At 40.2% G+C, this 19485-nt stretch overlaps 1 protein-coding gene across 1 annotated transcript in view; it reads right to left on the bottom strand.

Moving 5' to 3' along the window:
• Positions 1-18984, bottom strand: part of homer3.L (homer scaffold protein 3 L homeolog) — a 70811-nt gene extending 51827 nt beyond the window's left edge. The window contains 1 exon segment of the mRNA NM_001087155.1: positions 18931-18984. The gene's annotated coding sequence lies outside the window, so the exon portion shown is untranslated.
• Between the last annotated feature and the right edge of the window lie 501 nt (positions 18985-19485).

Genomic DNA, 19485 nt, shown 5'->3' with positions numbered 1-19485 from the left:
ATGGCTGCTACCAATATGTGGTCCTATTGATTGAGTATTTTGTCAGTTAACTAAACATAAACTCTACCAGGAAACCATGCAACCAATCTGTATTCATTAATAAATAAATAATCATAAAAAATAATAAATAAAACTAGTAGTGCTAGAAAATATAGAAATCATTTATATTATGTGTACTGGGGGCAAGAATCATCTCTAATCAAGATACTCTGGCTTCAGATTCATTTCACTGAGAATATAAAATGGAAAATGCACCCCCCCTCCACACTGTGCCCCCCTCTCTCTCTCCCCGCATGGCTGCTCTTCCATGAACTGATTTTCTGTGATGTGCAGAGTTACTCTTTCTTCCTTGCCTCTGAGTAAATGTAGCTCAGTAACTGACCCCATTCCCTCCGTAATTCATTCCAGGTCAAAAGGAGGACCATTCAACACACACTGCAGGCACCAGTATGGGATGGGATAAGACAGGCATGAGCACTTAATAGACACAACTGAAAGCTTACTTAGTGACAATGACAAATACTGTATGTTACCATTTACATGCTTACTTTGCACTAATTCTTTTTCCTGACTCATCAACAGATATGGTTTATATATACATTTTTTTTTATTTTTTGCCTAGATGTTATTAGTTTATAGGTATTTCTTTTAAGTATGTTTTTATCCATGAAACCAACAAAACTGACAAATATAAACATAAGTTTGTACGCTAAATATATGTAGGATTTCCCACATAATAAGGTTCATATAACTTACAGAAAACTCAATTTAAAGTGGCCCCCTGTCCAAAAACAGTTTTTTTTGCATACTGAAAGAAAATTAAATGTTTTCTTTTCAATTTACATTACATAAAATGATTTATTTGCAAATGTAATTGCTATTGAAAGCAGAATCAGTTTACATTCTCTGCACAGTTGGCTATAACTGTTGAAACAATGCTGCATGATTAACAGACCTCAAGGACAGCTGACTCTTGTTACATTGTTTTAAAAGGGGGTGTTCACTAGTGATGTGCGGGTCAGGGTTTTCCTGACCCGCACCCGACCCTAACCCGCCCTGCTCCAACCCGCGCCTTCGGCGTCCTTTTATAGATCCGCCCCGCTGCTGACGTCACAAAAGGGGCAGGGCAAGCAGACGCGAGACTATAAAACCGGAACCCCGAAGTCAGAAGCCGGCATTTGAAGGTGGCGGGCAGGGAGAGCAGGAGAAGAGCTCTACCCGCCGCGAGGAGCAGTGTGAGGTCGACCCGAACCCGACCCGACCTGGGTATCGGGTCGGCCTGCAAATCACTAGTGTTCACCTTTAAATGAACTTTTAGAAAGATGTCGAGAGTGATATTTTGAGACAATTTGCAATTGGTTTTAATTTTTTTTATTATATGTATTTTTTTATTTTATTCAGCAGCTCTCGAGTTTGCAATTTCAGCAATCTGGTTGTTAAGTGTCCAAATTATTCTATGGACCTGAATAAGAGAATGGAATATGAATAGGAGATGACATTCAAACACTATCAAAAGGAAAAATGAATGGCAATTGAGTTGCTTAGAATTAGCCATTCTATAACATACTAAATGTGAACTAGCCCTTTAATAGACCCCAATAACACAGCCTTTAACTGCAATTATCAGCACACTAGGTCAAGAAAAGCTCGACCTGCACCCGACCAGAAACCAGAGAGATAAGATAGCCATGGTGAACTGCTACAGTGCCAGTCTATACATCTTATCCCTCCCAAGTCTCTCAGCAACTTGTTTCACACTGCCACTGTTACTTGTCTTTTATGTATGTAAACTGTGTTGGGACAGAATAATAAAGGATTAAAAACAAACAGCATAATAACAGGCCAAAAATATTTTAAAAACAAGAATGTTATTTATTAATCAACACAATGGAACATAACACATAACAAATTAATCCAATTAAGTTTTCCTTAATATGATGTTAACATGGTGCTGTTAACACAGTGCAAAATCTTAGCAATTTGCCATAGGGTCACTATCATTAATGGCAAACACTATAGAAAGGCTAGGCCACACGGGAAGATTTCAGGGAGATTAGTCGCCTGGCGACTAATCGCCGCGTCTAATCTACCCGAATGGCTTGCTGGTATCTTGCACGCGCTGGAACTAAAGTCGCCTGCGCCTATTCACACGCGGTGACACGTTTTTCAAAGTCGCTGGAAATTGCCTCACGAGGCAATTTCGAGCGACTTTGAAAAACGTGTCACCGCGTGTGAATAGGCGCAGGCGACTTTAGCGCTAGCGGATGCGAGATACCAGCAAGCCATTCAGGGAGATTAGTCATCTCAAAGACGCGGCGATTAGTCGCCAGGCGACCAATCTCCCTGAATCTTCCCGTGTGGCCCTAGCCTAAGTGCTGCACCACAGTCATAAAATACATGTGCTAAGTTTACCAAATTGACCAATAAAGAATGGAATCTCTATAGAGCATGAAACAATAACCTTTAAAAAAAGAGGAAACGGAAGGAAACGTTCAACAGCAATGCTTATGGAATCCTTACTTCCTGATGGAAATAAATCGTAAGCAGGGATCACAGATATGGACAATACTTTTCTACGCAGCAACCATCCAGGAAAAAAAAGGTTGTCGTTTTGTAATGCGGCATGTGCTCTCATCAAAGTTTGGGCTCTAAAGCTGACCATAGACCATATCCTTATGCCGACCTACCACTAACCATTCAGATTAGAACAAAACAAATCACAACGTTTTGGCCATTAATTCAAAGACAGCAAACGTACCAAAGCTCTGCCTGACAAATTGTAGCGACAGTCACCCATTAATATCATCAGATAATACTTGCAGAGATATTATAGAATTCTTCTAACCTGTCCATTCGACTAAACGACTGATGGACATGTTATGAAAAATGACGGGAGGATCCACAAACGATATGGAAATTGTACGAAACGAAGATTCATATGACTTTATCTTTGCGTCTATGACCATCTTAAGCGTCATGGCAAGCCTCCCAAAAAAGCTTTTCCATAGGAGGGCTAGATCCAAAAGTTATTAGACTCAGGATTCCTTAATGTAAAAAGAAATCAGTAGAAATTTTTTTTTTTCTGAATTCCCGATTTCAGTGCAGTCCGACCAATCCATCAAATTATCGTGCGGTTAGTGGGATTCGATTGATCGTACATTTTATGATTTTTCGCCCAACATCTGTCAGAAAATTGATCGGCCAAGTTTAAAAATCTTTATCGGTCCCAGTGCAATCTATCTATGTTTGCAGGGCCAAGCAGGCAGCTACTCTTTAGGTTTGCTGGTAATATCGCCTGAAATGGTCTTTTTAGTTGATGGACACATTAAATGGCCAAATTGGCAGCTATCTTCATCTGATCTGATCCAATAGCATTAAACTCTATTGTATTCATAGTAATAAGCATGGGCGGAGGGTGATTTTTGTGTTTGGGCAGTGGTACCTGTAATGCATTTGTTGCATTTCTTGAACATAATGGCACCCTTTTTTTCAGGGAAAACATGCACACTGCAGATAAACAGCAGCAGCAAAAGCACCGATATTGACATTTTTTCAGGATGAGTTCCCTTTTTATGCTCTCCTGGGTATTTTTTCTCTTTCTTTCTTGCTAGTTTCAATCCTGCCGCTACTCCATTCCTCTTTTTAGTTGTTATTCCCTCTCTTTTTTATTTTGCTTTTCACCATCAGCATACATTCCAGTTTTCGCTTCTTCTCATTTACATAGTCCAGATGGACTTGAGGAAGATTCTAATTTCTTCCTCCAAGCCTAGCCAATCCCTTTATGGCAGGACCTGAACTTACAACATGAGGGAAAAAACTGTCACTAAAGCCTTTTCTTATTTTTTTTGTTGTCTATTTTGTTTTGTCTGAGTGCTCTGGTTTCCACAACAATCCATAAATGTACAGCTAGGTAGAGCAGTAAGATTTAATAAGATAGGATTAGGATGATTGGGCAGGAATGTAGGATGGGTTAGCTAGCAAACTCTGCCAAGTGTGGGTCCCCCCTTTTCTAAACCATGAGCCACATTCAAATGTAAAATAATCACCTGCATTGAAGCCACTGTGAACCAGATAGAACTAAAAATTCTTATGTACAAATTAGTGAGGAAAGTGCAATTTTTATTTTCCATGGATATTAGAAGTAACCTTGGGGTTCCGTGACCTGTTTAAAAGCCTCATTCTTTGACATTGTACCTTTATATGGTCATGAAACGTCTTGCGGCTTCTACTGTCCTTATAATATGACCTTATATTATTCCCTAGATGTTGCAATGTCAAATAATCACTTGTGAACTACATTTCCCGTGAGTGAACTAGGGGTATTGTGGACTGTAGTTTATTCACCATGGTTACATACTGGTTGCTGTAGAATCTGTCTAGAAACACGCAAATCTCTTTTTTTTTTTTTTCACTGTGTTCCACAGCTATTATTAAAAGGCATTAGTAAAAAGAATATCCCAGTGCTGCAATTTACAGTAGCTGTTACGGTGGGTCAGCTGAAGTCTTTAATATTGAATGAGACAAAACCTGAGTGAGTGAGTGAGTAAGAACCTATTAACACCACTCAGACCGTAACTCGCAGCCACCCAGAAAACACACATGATGTAACAGAGCCTCGCAATAACATCCAGACAATATACAGGTCATTTAACAAGCAAAACTAAAAGTCCTGTGACACCTATCCATATTACTATGGCGAGAATATTGGGCACCCACAGCGTGTGGGTGGAAAAATATACTGCTAAGAAAAAAAAAGATGCCATTTTCAGTTCCCTCTAATATGTGGGGACTGTGTATGAGAATGGCAGGGGGGCAATGAGTGTATATGTCTTGGGCCCCTCAGTCTTCCATTACATACAGCAATGATATCCAGCTTGTTGTACTGAAATTCCCCACATCCCCTGAAAGTCTTCTGTCATCCCATCTCATGCAATTCAGCAGGAGCTCTTTGCTTAGTAAGACAGGCTAAGCCTCCCCAAACCATCAGGGTAAAAATGTATATAGCACATAAGATGAGAAACACATTCTGAAAGTGGTATTATCAAGAGGGCAGGAAGGGAGGAGTTAACTTGAATGACTGATACAGAGCTATAAGATACAGAGCTGCTGTCACCTTATCACCAAATGATTACACCCCACTCATGGGCGGCTTTTCATTAAGGATAGGGAATGCTAAACCTTCCCAACCCTAACTGCCAAAAAGAAGCTTTACTGACTGCCCCCCCCCCCTCAAGTTGTAAGTCCCGGTCCTGCCACAAGGGGATTGGCTAGGCTTGGAAGAAAAAAAGCGTCCTTCAGCCAAGCCAATCCCCTAGTGCAGGCATGTCCAAAGTCAGGCCCGCAAGCCAATTGTGGGCCATTCTCAAATTTACACTGACCCTCAGCCTCCCAGCACAGTGCAATTAGGAATCACGTCATCATAGCAGTAATATTTGGGCACATGATTAGTGCAATACTTAAACCAGAAGAATCACAATTGCATATTTAATATTTTAAACATATTTATTTCTTGCTTTTTGTGAAAAATAACCCTCTGCCCCTCTTGGTTATAATCTTCTACAGCGAGGTGAACCTACACAAGCATCTAGCATTCCATTCATCTTGCCAATATTCTGGGGGCATTACACCTGAATTTGACATTAATTTTGTACTTTGGTATGTTGTTCCACATGCATAATAATAATAATTACTGATGTAACTGTCACAGAAATTATTCCTGGCACATTTTTTGGGGGGCATTCTGCATGAAATAGGCCGTCTATGCTGGCTTTTGTTCCAGGTTTTTTCCTTATTTGCAATATTTTTTATGCATGGAATTAAATCAGATTTTATCATACCTTGTTTTCTGTTAGTAACTATATATAATATTGGTACTACATATATCTAACAACATCTTCTGGGGTTATTGTACAATAAATTGCCAATGGAGTTGAGTCTATCAACCAAATTAGCCTCCCTAAACTCAAAAATCACACTCTGCCTATGCTTAGTTAATAAGTACTTTTCTTACTGTGAGGCAGTGGTGTTTGTGAATAGGGGTTGTATTACCAGAAGTACATACAGGAACAGTTGGTGAGTGTGTGTTTATTGTAAGATAGTGGCTTTATTGCTGTATCCATGGAAGTCATGGTAAGAGGCAAGGGGCGGCACATTCCCCACCCTGGAATTTTGCATACCTCTCAAATGCCTCTCTCATATCAGATCACAGCCCTCTATCCTGGGTTAATGTTTAAATGTTTCCATTTATCTTCGATTCTTCTCAGCTTCCAGGCTGCTCCTTGAAAAAAAAAATTTAAGAAGTCTGTGCGGTCCACTGTGGAATGCACAACCATCTTAAGATTTTTTTTACAGAAGCCAGGCAGAGGGTAGAGTGCCACCTGGCTGATATTTTACCAGCCTGGTTCGTAAAAATAATGGTTGATCCCAATGTCATTGATAGGGGAAAAAAGATAAATAAATAGGATGGTGGCAACCCTAGCAGAAGTAAAGCGAGAGACAAGCAGCGTGGGAGCAGTATGAGGAAGAATTTTGGTGTTGGTATTCTGCTTGTGCAAGTGTAGATGAGGAAATGCTTCCAGATTTTTAAAAATGATTTCCTTTTTCTCTGCAATAAAAAAAGATGAGCTTCTACTTGATCCAAACTAAGATATAATTAATCCTTATTGGAACCAAAACCAGCCTATTGGGTTTATTTAATGTTTATTATGGAAAAACCCCCAGATCCCAAGCATTTTGGATAATGGGTCCCGTCAGGGCCGCCATCAGAAATCGCAGGGTCCCATACGACAAAGTTTCCTGGGCCGCCTGGGATGCGCCCACCGCAAGCCCCACCTACAGGTCCGCCCTCCCCACCCCACAGGTCCACCCCCACCACACAGTAAAAAAAAAACATTGGTGGCTAGGGTTCCCACATGTTAATAAAAAAATATTGGTGTTTAGGCCCCCCACCGCCCACATTATAAGAAAATTGTTGGCCAGGGCCCCCCTTAAATGTCCATGTAATAAATCTTGCCCCCCCAGAAGCTGTAGGTGAGCTGCCAACTACAGAAGGGAGCACAGGTGGCGGCATCTTCTTCCAGTGACAGCATTTTCCTCCCTTATTGGTTACAGAATTTCAAGTCCCGGTAAAGCTGCATGGTGATTGGATGAGCTGGAGGGGAAGTTCAAAGCTCAACCGGGACTTAAACTCTGTGACCAATAAGGGGAAGTAATGGACAGAAGATACCTCCCCTTGTGCTCCCGCCCTGCCTTCGCAAAGTCGTCAGTCGGCCAAGCTAATCAAGTAAGTGCGGCGTAGCCGGGCCCCCCTTACCCTCGGGCCCCCTACAACTCTCCCTCCTGTCCCCCCCCTGATGGCGGCCCTGGGTCCCGTACCTGTACAATACTAGTGTGCAAGCACGAGTCTGTCCGCTATGACAGGTGTATGCTATAGATGTCAAATACTATGAACAATGGGCAGATTTGAGCAGCAGTGATTTATCCGCTGACCTAGCATTTCAGTGGGGTTATAACACATGATAAATTCCAAATACACCAAAATAAAGGGAAATGAGGGCATACTGGACCTTTAAGCAAACAAAAAAATCACACATTTTAGCCTTAAATACTTATAGCAGTACAGCTTTTCCCTGTATCGCTGACCTTTCCTTTAGCTATGTCCTTCACTCCCACTACTCACTGCTTCATACATTTGCCTTTTTTTTCCCTATAATAATCTCCCACTCTTGCCTTCACTGCATCTGTCTGCCCAGAGAATTTCTTGCCAGCCTCTTTCATTCCCCTCAGTTCTAAATGCTCCCTTTGCACCAATGTTATGCTTCTACACTAGACCACAATGCTCTCAATTCAGAATCTGTAAATCTTGTGTGTTTATGTATATGTATATATATATATATATATATATATATATATCACATAATAAATTAATCTTTAAACCTTAAAATTCACGTCAGCAGTGTTCTTCTCCCCTTCTGTTCCATTCTACCATCCTTACTTCATAAAAATGTTTAATGCTTCTCTACGGCACCGCATAACTTGCTGGCGCATTGAAAATAATTATAAACAGAATCAAAAATGAATATCTTTAGAAGCCCTCATACATTCCCAAATGTTAATATTAAACGTTTATTAGACTTTGGCTTGTAGTCTTTGGTGATGGTGATCTCTCAAGGAGGAAGAGGTTAATTAAACATGGGCATTAAAAGATTTATGCTTTCAAAGTTGGCCGCAGGGAGCTGTCATCTTGTAACTTTGTTAAACATCTTTGGAAGACCAAGACCATGCACATGCTCAGTTTGGTCTGGGCTTCTGTTGGGAGGCTAAGCTTAGAAATCCTCATAAATTATCAAAACAGCACAAGTCAAATGATATCTGCCATAGAAGCTGATACAGCAAGACTGATTAATAAACAGAATATACAGACTGCACTGGGTCTACAGATACAGATTAATTATAGTGGTCATATAAAGGGAGCAAAGTGCAATTTCAAGCATAGTCGCTATATTTCCCCCCACAATGCAGTGTTTTTTCCCAGATTTCTAGCATTAGTGTAACAGGGGGCATTGCACCTGATACAAATGTACTAGTTCTACTGCAATTGTGGCTGATTCGACCAAATTAATGCAACTCTGTGTGGATTGTGCGTTAGTCCATCTGTCGTCTTTTCCAGCGTTTGGCATGTAAGTAATGTCAATGCCTGATTCTTTAGGTAAGTGAACTGCATGTATTGATGCTAAGCATAAAATAAGCCTGGAACTACTGCCTGTCGGGAGATGGTAGTAGCTCCAGGGTTCCACTATGTCAATACGGGCAGTAGCTCATTCTGAATGGGAGTACTTTGTGGCGCCAAGCACAACTATATAGAAATGCAAAGAGTGCATTTTGACACAAGTACCTTTAAAGAATGTGGTTTAATGTGCAACTTATTACAGGAGTGCAACTGCAATTGTAAATTACCTTAAAAAAAATGTTTAATTAATTAACTAAAATGGAACCTATGGGAGATGGTTTTCTGGATAATGGCTTTCCAGATCAGGGATCCTATACCAGTACACCACATGGCAATTTGCATGTTAAAAAACACTGCTGCACGCTGTTTTTATAGACAGTTGGATATACAGAATATAGTTTTTACCTGCGATTTCTCATTTGCTTTCTTTATCTTCTGGACATCCGACATGTCGCATGTGTGGCATTGCATGGCGACGTGTCAGGCAACGGCGCACTGTGTAGTTCAGCCCTTAAAACTAGCATACTTGACACTGACACAACACACATATGCTTAATTTTTGGAGTGTGGGTGGAAAGCAGGAGTGCATGGAGAAAAACCCACACAGACGTAGGGAAAATAAACGGAATGAAAGATTAACAGGGAATGGTCTCTATAAAAGACATACAATAAGAGTAACTATTAAAAATGTTCACAGAGAATACATTTTCTGCAGTGTGGCCCAAGGGCTTTCAGCTGCCTTTATAATGCACAGCACTGCATCCATCCTCTCTGCCTAAGGTATTTTTTTACTTAGAGATGGGGTTCACCTTCAAGTGAACTATGTTTTAGGTACTGGTTCTAAAATACATTTTTCATTTCAGTTGTTTTCTATTTTGCCTCTCTGCAACCTATGAGCTTGAGCATATAAACAATATGAGGTTAAATTTCTGTTCACCTTCCAAACACTTTTTTCAGTTTTTCAGTTCAGGGCTAAATCATTTGTCATATCATATATACATATATAAATATATACATTTATCCTGATATGAACCACAAAAAATACCAGTTAAGTCTCAAGATGCTCTTCACTATTATTACCGTGTATATACTAAAGGATGTATAATAAATGATACAGACCTTTTAAAACCATCATTATAAAAGCAAATCAACATTTTAAAACCAAATTATCCTTGTGTGAGCCTTATAACCCTCATTCATTGTAATTTGTCATTTCTGTTTAAACATATTAAAATTTCAGTCTACATCTGTGTTCAAAGTGAGTTCCCTAGCCTTTTATTTGACTCAGTTAAAAATTGGTTTCTCCACCATTATTGAGCTGTAGGCTGGACATCAATTATAAGACTTTTTTCTCTTAATGTAGGACCCCATCCTTCTTGCATTTCCATGGGCACCAAGTATCTCAAAAATATGTTGATGGATGCTGCTGCAGCTAAGAGAAACGTGCTGATGACCCCTGTACTAGACTGTATGCACCAGAAAACATCAGCTGGTAGAGTCCTGCATGGATCCAGTGTGGCAGACCCAACCAGGAATCGCTGACCTGCAACCCGACCCACACCTTCCACCCCAGCTATATCCACTACCCAAATCCGCTACCCAACCCACACTTGTAAGGGTTAACTCACTCAACCCGGGGAACTGCAATAGTGACATCACTCTGGAGGAGGATCAATCATCTGAAAGGATGGGAGGGCTAGACCTGCAACTAAACCAGATACTCACTAAGGGCACTTTTGTACCACCCAACTGGTTGGTGAAGCGTAAATTTTCTACCTGAAACCTTACCGCTTTCCCGATATTCCGGATAACCATATAAGAGGTTATTTTCAGCGGAGAGTGTCAGGTAAGGGAGGTATTTATCAGGTTTTAGGAATATATCGGCTATTACATTTCTGGTGAATTTGTAATTCCGGCCCAGGTCTCGGCTAGGCTGGTCAAACACTGGCCAGGGCAACCATAATTTCTGTCATTGACCCTTCTCTGCCATCTTGGACTTGACAATCTTCTTGCAAGCCTAGAAATATATTTTGCAGAGACAAAAGCTGAATACCGGGTGACTCCAATAGCATTGATCAACAACTTTTGGCCAGATACCCTTTTAGTGGTTGGTAATGTTGTCCTCTACACTGACATCCAGGGTGGGCAGGTTTTTCATCATTAGTCAATTCTATTCAACAGAGAAAGTACAATCTCATACAACTGTGCTTTCACTTCAAGTTTGGCCTACTTTGCCAAGCATAAACACATGGAGGTGAGGTTTCCTTTCAGTTGTAGGAGGAACTACAACTGAAAGGAAACCTCACCTCCATGTGTTTATGCTTCTGGATCACAGTACCTGCTTATTCTACTTAATGGCACCCTAACCAGGAACACAAGAAAAATAAACTAAAAAAAAAACCCAAAAAGCAGAAACTGGAAAAGCAGCATTTGTAGCTGTCACAATGTTTGTGCTGTATAGAAAAATGAACCCACAGATTGTAAAAAAAAGTTATTTTAAACGAGGACTTGTCACTCAGCTCTAGGGCTCCATCCAATCACTAATCACTTAAGGTGAATGAGAAAAGCCAAAAGCATACTATGCATACTTTCTTGGAATAATTGAACTGACTTCTAGTATTAGGCTTAATCTTGCACCATGCCCATCTCTTGAGTCCTTCTGCTGGCAATAGAGACAGGACCATCTTTTCAGAAAGAAGCAGCAGCCAGCACTGATACAGTACAACATGTGAGAAGGTGCTCACAGTTACAGCTTTACTTACCATATTTTATCTTTAAAACAGATGTAGATGTTGATCTTCAAGCTAATTATAGTTCAGATATTTGGCACAAATTAATCCACTAGCTACCCTTAGACTAGGGATGCACCGAATCTAGGATTCGGTTCGGGATTCGCCCAGGATTCGCCATTTTTCAGCAGGATTCGGATTCAGCTGAATCCTTGTGCCTGGCCAAACCAAATCCGAATCCTGATTTGCATATCCAAATTAGGGTCTGGGAGGGAAATCACTTGTTTTTTTTGTCACAAAACAAGGAAGTAAAAACATTTTTTCCACATTTTCCTTTCCCACCTCTAATCTGTATGTGCAAATTAGGATTCAGATTCGGTTCAGTATTTGGCCAAATCTTTCACAAAGGATTCGAGGATTCGGCCAAATCCCAAAAAGTGGATTCGGTGCACCCCTACCTTAGACGTATTCAACAAAATGCTGTGTATTGTTTTCAATATATAATCAATATATATAGTTTTTTAAAACGAAACAAGCTGAAATGCCGCTCCTCCCATTTCTTATTGGGTGCACGTGGGCAAGGCTTAATTTACATACTAAACAAGTTAGCCCCAGCACTCTCAATATATAACCCCCTGGAAAAATATTCTTGCACAACAGAACTGTAACTTTCTTAAAAAAAGACACTTTTAGTTACAAAGTTTGTACAAAGCAGGTATGGTCTGTTTCCCCCCCAACACTTTCTTTTTTTTCACTTAGGATAGGACTGACGCCTTGATGGGGAGCGTCAGCTTATACATGCTTTGTACAAACTTTGTAACTAAAAGTGTATTTTTTTAAGAAAGTTACAGTTCAGTAAGGCTACACATTTATTGTTATTGCTACTTTTTATTACTCACCTTTCTATTCAGGCCCTCTCCTAATCATATGCCAGTCAAAAACCACAAATATTAAAAACTGTAAACCAATTGCAAATTGTCTGAGAATACCACTCTCTACATCATACTAAAAGTTAACTCAAAGGTGAACATCCCCTTTAAGATCCATTTTTTACTAGTGTATGACATTCCTTGAGATCTGCAAGTTTTGCAGTTTTCCTGCTTTATGTTGGTCAATGACTAGTAGGTTGGGGATTAAGCAGTTGCAGGTCAGATCAGATTGCAGCTCCAGGTATGGGTCTACATAATTTGACCACTGCAGGTCTCTACCCCATGGCCAAATTACTGTGGAAAACATTAGCACTTGCTTGGCTTTTGAACAAAGCTTCTTGTGGGTATCATCATCATAATTTATTTATAGAGCACAAGCAAAGCGCAATGCTTTACATTAATGTTTAATGAACAGGGGTCTTATAATTTAACCAACAAGGATTATGGATTAAAAATAAGATTCAGAGGGTCCTGCTTGCAAGAGCTTGCATATAATATAGATGCATGGAAGAACCCTTATATGTTACACAAGAGGAAAAGCTATACAATATGGTGATCTTTTTAAGAATCAGTACATTGCTACTATACTGTAATTTTACTTTTATAGGAGCATAATCTTTAAAGGATATTGTGGATTTAAACCAAGTGTTCAATGATAAATGGTAACGCAGACTTGAGAAGATTTTGCACCTCCTTCTCACACTGCATTTATTTACATTTTTGATAGCAGAGCAGTGAAATTATTAGCAAGTCTGCCTCCAGAGGAACGTGTTATTTAAATAGAAGTGGGGCAGGTAGGACACAATGACCTATATTAAAGGATAAAATGACAAAATTCAGGTTGCTTATTTAATGCTTTTTTTTTATGGGAATTAGACTTTGCAATTTCTTACCGATATTAACAGGGGGTCCAGGGGGTACATAGGCCTATTACTAAGTGCCCAAACGGCACAAAACGGATAAAGCTACCATTTGAGATGTTATTTTTTGTTTAATAAGTTACTTTTTATTTGCATCATACTTTGGAGTAAGTCCGGTTTTGTGCCAGCCTACGTTTGGATCACAAATGTATGGCTAATTCTAAGCAACTTTTCAATTGGCCTTAATTTTTTACGTTTTTTTTTAAATTATTTGCTATCTTCTTCTGACTCTTTCCATCTTTCACATGGTCTGTAAGGTTACAATGATATTGTTTTGTATATTATGTGTGGTTCCTAGTGTAATCTGGACCCTAGAAACCAGATTGCTGAAACTGCAAACTGGAGAGCTGCTGAATAAAAAGCTAAATAACTCAAAAACCACAAATAAACAATTAAAACCAATTGCAAATTATCTCAGAATATCACTGTCTACCCTATATTAGAGTTGATTTAAAGATGAGCAACCCCTTTTAAGAGACAATATACACTAATGTTTAATATGAGTTTCAGTGAATAGGGCTTGGGTTGAACCTAGTTTCTGTCCACTGTGAGAAATATCTTTTGTTTGTGATTTGCATTGATCAGTGCAGACCAGTGGTAATATAGGTAAAAATTAAGCTTATATTGAACACTTTTTAAGAGAACATTACCCATAATACCGTTTTCAGTTTATTTAGCTAACAAATTATCGTATAATTATTTTTTTAGGAAATGGGGATAAGCATTAGTGTAGATTCTTCTGAACATAATTGGGCCATCTCTACTCTGAGTCTAGAAGGGACAGAAAAAAAGCATACCCTTTCTGTCTGAAGTACCACCTTGGGTAGGTGTGGCACCAATCATACAAAAAAAAATTACAGGATAAAAATAACTGAAAGCAAATGAAGACCAACCAGGGATCAAATGACCATCTAAAATTGTAATCAATAAGGACAAGGCTAATATCCCCCCCCCCTTGAAAGTATATGGAAATGCAACTGCTTTTGTAATACTTGATATGGCCGTTCCCCCCCCCCCCCCAGAAGAACAGGAAAGGAATAGTGGTTAAATTTGGCAATATATTTGTACATATTCTGCTGTCAATGTGAGTTGTTATACTGGCTCTGAACATTTCCAAGAGTCCATCCAGCCATGGAAAGTGACAGCAGCATTTCACAAGTGCCACGCGGGGGTATTCTGACACCAAAAGAATGCAGATACAAATGACGTTAGGTCACACGAGTGCACCTATAAATACTTATACTCATGAATCTCTGTAGATGACGTATATCGGAAACAGAATCCTTCAGCACCTATTTTAACCATTCAATTCCGTATCAGAATATGTCCTCTGTCTTACTGACTTGCTGTATAAGGGTGTATAAAAGCTATCAATGGAGATTTGCATTTCCAGCTGTCAGGATGTTGATTTAATAGATTTAATTTATGCTAAGATTTTTTGCCAGTAAGTGGTACCAGGCCTAACCTTCATGTATCAATCAAAAGTACCGTTATTCAATTACCGCCTTGTGCCTATTGGAGTCTGTTTAAATGACAACACCCCTCCCCCATACTATCGCTTCTGTACAACTGGCTGGGTTAGTACACTGGGTACTGTAGTTCTCAACAGTATTAGAAATCTTATGCAGTATCTCAGGACACTTTGAGGCATATTTATCAAAGGTTGAGTTTCAAATTCATGGGAGTTTTTTTAAACTCCTTTAAATTCGAATGAATTTGAAATTCAACTTGGAGAGATTTATTAACAAACGAAAACTCAAATCGAATTTGATTCGAATTCGATCAAACCCGATTCAAATGTCAGGAAGGCTGCAAACATCTCCAAATTGATCCCTGGACCCCCTCCCATTGACGTAAACAGTAATTAGGCAGGTTTTAGGGGGGCAAATTTGAATTCCTAAAGGGCCAGGGTATGATAAAAAAAAAATTTGAAAAAGTTCTGACCATAACATTTTTTCGAAAATTCGAATTTTCAATTCAACCCTTAATAAATCTGCCCCTTTGAGTGAAGATGAAGACAAGCTCTACTGCGTAAATACAACAGATTGAATGAATAACCATACATAATAGAAGGGCAAAGTTTTAGTAAATCCTTGCAATAACTAAAGCAAACATCAAATTCCTTAGGGGAATGGCACACGGGTCGTTTTCTGGGTTTAAATCACTGATTTTTAAATTTATTAGTCAAGACTGCCAAAAATTTGTGAGTGTGGCTGGCTCTTTCATGTATTTTCATATGGTGGTTAATTGTTAATTTGGGCCAGTATGTTTTGAACAGTAAAAAAAACCCATCCTATTGCCTTTACTGTTAAGGAGGCCATAGACTTTACAATTACGATCTTTCCTGGAAAAGATCTTTCCAGGAAAGATCATTTGTTTTAATACACATGTGTAGAGCTGAATGGTCAGATAAACAGGTAGAACCAATAGAATACCACTAACAATGGCCGATGTTCGGGTGCCTTCAAAGGCCCCCAACCAAATTTTTCTGGCCTGCTCGATCGGCGAGCCGACCGATATCCAATCCTTCTGCTGATATTCGTTGACTCGTCTCCCACCATACACACAACGAATATCGTATGAAAATTTGTTTCGTACGATATTAATGGTGCCTCTTATGGCTTAGGGTTGCCATCAGGGGTATCACATTCAGGGGTCTAATAAACATACAAATACAATAGGGGGCAGATTTACTAAGGGTCGAATATCGAGGGTTAATTAACCCTCGATATTTGACTAGGAACTAAAATCGTTCGACTTCGAATATCGAAGTCGAACGATTTAGCGCTAATCCTACGATCGAACGATTATTCGTTCGATCGAACGATTAAATCCTTCGAATCGAACGATTCGAAGGATTTTAATACAACGATCGAAGGAATATCCTTCGATCAAAAAAATTCAGGCAAGCCTATGGGGACCTTCCCCATAGGCTAACATTGACTTCGGTAGCTTTTAGCTGCCGAAGTAGGGGGTCGAAGTTTTTCTTAAAGAGACAGTACTTCAATTATCGAATGGTCGAATAGTCGAACGATTTTTAGTTCGAATCGTTCGATTCGTAGTCGTAGTCGAAGGTCGAAGTAGCCCATTCGATGGTCGAAGTAGCTCAAAAAACACTTCGAAATTCGAAGTTTTTTTAATTCGAATCCTTCACTCGAGCTTTGTAAATGTGCCCCTAGGTGTGAATAGAAGTGTGATTTGCACGTTTTGAGGTCAAGGTTTGGGTGGATCATGGGATAATGAAGCATGGACTGGGTGAATCAGGGATGTGTCTATGCATGTATGGGGAATTTATTTTTTAAATTGGGGCCATATTCTACTTGTTGGCCCCCAAAAATACTGTCAGCAGCCTTGCTGTTGATAACTGGACTGGGGCAAACTGTGTGCACCTTTCAAAAACACTCCAGCTTATTTCTTCCTGGCAGGGTCTGATAATGGGCATGAAGCTGTACATTTTCAATGGATGATTAACAACCATAAATGGTACAGAGCTTCCAGCATTAAAGTGGTAGTGAGTGTTCTAGCATCCAATAGCACATTGACTCACAGCAGTATATGACACAGCAACCCACATCACTAAAAACTGAAATGGTCCAACTGTTTATGTTGTTTGGCAGGACTGATAGCAACAAGCCGCTACAGTTTAAGTATGGAGAGAGAAATTTAAACACCTATCAAAGTTTTTGCTCAACATGGCAGGGCAGAGAACCAAACTTTGACGGCTGTTTCCCAGTCTATACCTAAGCTGTGCCTGCACCGCTTTCTCTCTCCTGCTTGTGTGAATGCTTGCAGTAGGTTAGAAAGAGGGGTAATCGGTGCACTGTTGCAATTTACATTGGATAATTTCCTAAAGCCCTTTTTTAATCAAAAATCCTAAAACTGCTGTTCCATCAGGCCTGTTATGAATCCAGCCATGTCTAATTTTGATCTAAAGTGCTTTGTCCTCTCTAGAAGTGCAGGTTCTAAAGATTTCATCAAGCACAAGTCACTTCAGTTCCTATAGCCTCGCAGCCTACACTTAAGATTTGTGGTTGAGTAACGGGGATCTGGTAGAACCTATATGCTACAACCGGTTTACAGCAGAAGAGCATGGATCTGGTAAGGTGAAGGTGCCACCCTGGAGAAGAACTTGCCTATGAGCTCTGTGCTAGGTGCAGTGTGGCTCCATCAGGCACAAGGCCCTATTCCCATAGGCTCCATTGTGGCCTATGCCCCCCAACTTGTGCGTCTTAATAAGACACACATTAGGGAATGGGCAGGGGTGGAAGGGGAGACCCTTCCGTGCCACCCCTACCTGTACCTCATGAATATAGCACTACCAAATGCAGACGACAATGTATACATTTGAAGTGCAAAATGTATACCATTTTGAAGTGCAAAGACCTATGGCAATTTTTCTAAGGGCAGGGTGCAATGTGCAAAGAAACATGGTGGATTGCCCCCTACCCCACATTTAATACATAACACTTTAGTTCTCTTTTTTCATCCAGTGCTGGACTAATTCCACCATTTAAGCATTTCTCAAAGGAAATGCAGACTTCAGGGTTTTTTTTTTTTTTTTTTGAGAGCATCTGCATTTTACTTTACAGATCACTCACCAAATGTTCTCAACACACCTGCCTATCATTAATCATATAGCAGGACAAACAGTGCTCATAAAAATGCAGGCAATCCATAGAGGAGGAAGCGTAACTCTTATGTCTTGTACTTTTGTCTTGTGCACTGTCAAAGGGGCTAGCGTTCAGCAGAGGCAACCAAGGAGAGTGTGACATTTGCTTTATGCTTGTTGACTCCACATGTCAGAGCATTTTACCCTCACTGGAATACGCTTCAAACTTGTACTTTTTTTTTTTTAGTACCGTACTGGTGAGAAACTCCGCTTTTCTTTCTAGCGCCAGCTAAATACTAGGATGGGATCACAGAGAAAGATGAAAATTTTAAAACCCCCCCCATACTGATGTGAAAAGAGAGAGAGAGAACTCTGTGCTCAAAATTATATGTTTCTGTACAGCGCTGTAGCATAAATTACACACCAAAAAAAGAAAGTCTCAGCATGACTGCACGTTGGGCTAGAAAGATTCTGTGACATGCACACAACCACTTGCTATTACAACAGGACTACAGAAGTGCTTAATACTTAGCCACACAACACAGAAAGTCTGCTTATAGCCATCAGACGGAAGGATGATTGACATACACATAGATTGGCACAGCTGGCAGTATATCATATGCTGCACTCAGCTCTGTCATGCTAGTCGCTAATTGGCTTTTTCCACTAACAGGAAAATCCTTCTTTGGTTTTAACAGCTGCTCTGAAAGAAAGGCGCCTGCAAATAAATGTACTGTCAGGACCGGCTCAGGGACCAAGGAGTTAAGAAGCCTCTCAGATGAAATACAGGAGAATGACACAGAACATATATGAAGCACTATGAGTATGACCATACCATTTCTAATGAATACCTATATACGCACAGATATATGAATAGGCACACACGTGTTTATAAGGTAAAACAGGGATTCATCCCTAAATGATGCTTACATGTGGCATATAACAGCACAGACTATTGATAAATCAGCATTGCTCATGTGTTGCATGTAGTCGAGTCTGAGAGCTAATTACTCACCCACACTCCTTTCCCATGTGAGTTTCCTGTGGCCCCTGTGTCACTTTGCACCGTGTCCCTGTTCCCTGTGTCAGGCCGGATGCTCTTAAATTTCCTGTGAATTTCCCACTTCCCAGTCCGTTATTTGCTCCTGCCGCCCCTTCTCGCCTCTTCCTCTCTCTCTTTCTCTCTCTCCCAGACACAAAGAGCTGAGCGTGCAGGACGGAGCAGACACGGGAGCAGCTTCTCTCTGTCTCTCTCGCTGGCTCCAGTTGAAGGGCAACTTTCAGTCACTTTCCAGTAGCTCTGCCGGTCTCATCCCCGCTATGTACGAACCTTCCCTTAGCCCCCCCTGCCCCCAGCATGTAGCCACAATAACCCTGTGTGTACCACACTCCCAGAATGCTTAGCAACCGCTCCCAGTCCCCTTGCAGAACACCCTCTATAGCTTGTTCTCCTTTTGTTCTAAGCTGATTTGTTCTCCTTCCTCCCCACTGCCCCATCCCATTACATTTTTCCTATTTTTTCTCTCTCTTCACTTTATTTCCAGACAGTTTGCAGACTCAATGGCTCCCC

The sequence above is a fragment of the Xenopus laevis genome, chromosome 1L, assembly GCF_017654675.1.
Source record: "Xenopus laevis strain J_2021 chromosome 1L, Xenopus_laevis_v10.1, whole genome shotgun sequence".
In the NCBI taxonomy this organism is placed as follows: Eukaryota; Metazoa; Chordata; class Amphibia; order Anura; family Pipidae; genus Xenopus; species Xenopus laevis.
This window is presented reverse-complemented; position numbering and strand designations above follow the sequence as displayed.